This window comes from Martes martes (assembly GCF_963455335.1).
Source record: "Martes martes genome assembly, chromosome: 8".
Taxonomy (NCBI): domain Eukaryota; kingdom Metazoa; phylum Chordata; class Mammalia; order Carnivora; family Mustelidae; genus Martes; species Martes martes.
The window spans coordinates 6,953,698-6,957,902 of NC_137895.1; positions in this window are offsets into that span (position 1 = coordinate 6,953,698).

Sequence of the window (4,205 nt, forward strand, 5' to 3'; positions counted from 1 at the left end):
CAGCATAAAAGAGGTCTCACCCCTTGACCCTATTTCCAACTCACCATCACATTCCAGAAACTGAAAAGCTGAATGAGGGGAACCCTACTCCTGCTCTGGTTTGTAGAATCTCTCCCTCTTCATCTTGTCACTTCTGCCCATGTAGAGAGGTTTAGAAGTGAGAAAAGAAGAAACTCCTGAAAGAAAAAAAAATCCTTATCACTTTCCTCAAAAAGATTTTAAGAGAAAGAGACCTGGAACCTGTGACCCACATTTTAGATCCATATGATCTAAAATATCTATTTGGAACCTTTAGAAAAGGGTTATACCTACGGTTTCCCTTTTTACTTCTTCCCTTCATGACAGTTGTCTGGGCATACTGTCAACCCCTTGTGCTACTGACACACCAGCTTCCTAGACCCATGACTCTATGCCAGTGATTTCTGAGAGGAACCCGGAGCTATTTTCTATATCATCATATGCCTTCTTCAAGAAGATCCCCTGCTGTCTACAAACTGGACATGAAACTCTTTTTCTTGGAAGGGAAAGAATGGTCCTTGACTTGTCTCATTGCTGGGAAGAGTTTCAAGGGCTAGCATATTCCAGAGACTTACAGGACTTTAATTCTAATATCCCCTCATTCCAGAAAGTGTTTCCCAATGTTTATTCCACTGGGTAATAGTTTTTCCAAAATGTTTAGTGAATAAAATAGTCTAAGGTCAAATAATTTTGAAAAAATATGTATAGGGGTGCCTGGGTGGCTCAGTGAGTTAAGCCTCTGCCTTCGGCTCAGGTCATGATCCCAGGGTCCTGGGATGGAGCCCCACATCAGGCTCTCTGCTCAGCAGGGAGCCTGCTTCCCCCTCTCTCTGCCTGCCTCTCTGCCTACTTGTGATCTCTCTCTCTGTCAAATAAATAAATAAAATCTTAAAAAAATTTTTTTAATATGTATATTTTGAAATTCTCTCTCCCTTGGAGATTTATGTTCATTAGTATATTCAAGGTGCTAAGAAATCATAAAGTAAAGAAATTGTTCACCTGGATTTTTCAAATATATATGACTCAATAACCCCCCTTTTCACTTAAGACCCATTAACACCCACCACTTCCTTAGGAAAGACTGTCCTTGGCAACACAGGAGCATCTGGGTTCCTAATTGTTACAATGAAGATCATTCAGTAACTCTTAACTAACCTCTTTTAAGGAAATAATCCAAGACTTTTTTTTAAAAAGCTCTATATAAGAGAAGTTAATTGCAATGTTGTTTGTGATAGCAAAAACCTGGAAACAACTAAAATACCTTAAAATAAGGATCGAGAAAATATGTAATGGTGCAACCCTGTCAGAGTATTATGTAAACACTAACAATATTATGAAGAATTCTTAAAAGCCAATGAAACTCATTAAACTGTACATTAAGGAGTGCCTGGGTGGCTCAGTCGTTAAGCATCTAACTTCGGCTCAGGTCATGATCCCTAGGTCCTGGGGTCAAGCCCCATGTAGGGCTCCTGGGAGCCTGCTTCTCCCTCTTCCTCTGCCTGCTGCTTCCCCTACTGTGCTGTCAAATAAATTAATAAAATCTCTTTAAAAAGTACATTAAATATATGCAATTTTTAATGTAGCAATTATACCTCAAAGCCGTTAAAAAAAACCCTATGAAAACATAAAGTATCAGGTGAAACTGTATGTACAACATGTTTTCAGCTACATACAAAATATACATAGGAAAAAATGTATGATTTAAATGTCTTCTGGGTCTGGTAATACTGTGCACTACAGCTCCTGAAACCCTTCTGCTATATATCTAAAAACACTTGACATAATATTTTTAAGACCTCACTTTTAGGTGGCTTGATGAGCCTGAAAGCAAGCAAGAAAAGGCCAATTAAATCAGGAAATTGGTCAAAGTAGGGGGAACAGTGAGCTTTTAAGAGGCTGAAAACCTTGGAACAGTCTAGAATAGTCTAGAATGAGTTCTTAGCAGGGAAGGCATTGACTCCCAGGGGGCAATTATGACATAAGTGGGGGCATTTCTGGTTATCACAGTTAGAGGCCACAGTTGGTATTTGCTAGGTGAGGGGTCAAGCATACTAGACATCCTGAAAAGTACAGGGCAGTTCCTCACAACAAACAAATGAATCTCTGGCCATTGATACAGGTGAAACAGGGGCTTGTAATCATTTAAGCCTAGATCCTAATCCTGTTTCACATGATTTTAATACATACAGAACTTCTCAGGAATTCAACCACTGTGTAAATCAAGGAAAAACTAAATCTTTTATTTGGAAATTTGTCAAGAATTGGTTATTTTGGAAAATGACATTGCCAGTGGCATTGCCAGCATGGTATTCAAGTCACAAATGCAACATACAAGGATCAGTTGGCATCCCCAGCATTTACAGATTTGGTGAATCTACATCCCAGGGTGAGCACCTGATTACTTTGTGGTCTTCTAGTATGGTGGAATTTGAGCATTTATATACTAAAATACTTAAAATTTTACTACAAACTAGTTTTCTATTATTTCTCTGTATCACATTTATGGTATTATGTACTGATTTTGGTTGAAATGGTGTGGAAGCATACAGAGCTGTCTACAAATTTCACTCCAGTAATATAGACATTACCAACTATTTGTTACGTGGGCATTCAGTCTGATGGGATTGAAAATCACTGTAGTACATAACCCCTATAACTTGCCTTTCTCATTTAACATTAAGACAGAAATTTTTGCACATGTAGCTTAGAGGTATCATAGTTTTGTAAATATTTACTATGAGTGAACACATAGGTTGTTTCTAATTCTGTGATGTTAGAAACAATGTAATAACATCTGCCTACACACATCTTTGTGCACATGTACAAACATTTCTCAGGAACAGATACTAAGAAGTGAAACTACTAAATCGAGAGTAGAGGTACCTTTTAACTTTTAAAAGGTACTGCCAAATTTCCTTCTAAAAATTCATACCAATTTACACTCTCACTAGTTTTGTATCAAATAACCTTTTCCCCACACGTGTTCCTTCTCAACACTTAAGTTTTTCAATCTTTTCAATATTTGTAAATATAGATAAAATTCTCATCCGAAGTTGCATTTTCCTAATACTAGTCAAGTTGAATAAACATCTTTTCAACAGTTTCTGAGCCACTCTATTGCCTCGGTTAATTGGGAATTTACATCTTTTGTCCATCTTTTCTTTTTGACTGACTTGTAGGGGTTCTTCATATATTCTGACTATAAATTATTTGTTTAACATACATGTTGGAGATTAACTTTCTCCTATTCTATTTCCTAGCTTTTAATTTTGGTCACATGGAAGTCCCAAATTTTGATATCGTCAACCTTATCACTGCTTTCCTATATTGTTTCATTGTTTTTGATTTTTTTTTTTTTTAAGATTCCATTCATTCACTTGACAGCGAGACAGAGATCACAAGTAGGCAGAGAGGCAGGCAGAGGGAGAGGAAGGGAAGCAGGCTCCCCGCTGAGCAGAGAGCCCGACGCGGGGCTCGATCCCAGGACTCCGGGATCCTGACCCGAGCCAAAGGCAGAGGCTTTAACCCACTGAGCCACCCAGGTGCCCTGTTTTTGATTTTTTTAAAAGATCTTATTTATTTATATGACAGAGAGATCACAAGTAGGCAGAGAGGCAGGCAGAGAGAGGGGAAAAGCAGGCTCCCCGTGGAGCAGAGAGCCTGATGTGGGGCTCGATCCCAGGACCCTGAGACCATGACCTGAGCTGAAGGCAGAGACTTAACCCACTGAGCCACCCAGGTGGTGGCTTTTTGATCTTAAAGAAGGTTTTTCCTACATCCAGATATCATTTTCAATGGCCATATAATATTCCACTATATGGATGTACCATGATTTATGAAATTCTCTCTCACTATTGGAAATTTAGGTTGTTCTATCCTTTCAATAATATAAATAATGCTGTGTTCAACTTGATATTTCTAACACATTTTAGGGCCTGGCAAACAGCATAATAAATGTTTCTTGAGTGGGGTAGAGGAGAAAGGCAGGAAGATTTTTCCACCCTCACATATGTTAAAAAAATGCAGCCCAATGTCAACCAAATTATCAGGGAATTAGCTCTAATTCTACTTCTCCTTTGGCCGAGAGTTGACTCAGCTTCTAAAATCTAGGCATGGAAGTAAAGCTTTATCCTTCCCCTAAGACTGCCCTCCCTCAGGGTGCCCCGGTACTTCACACATGCCTTTAA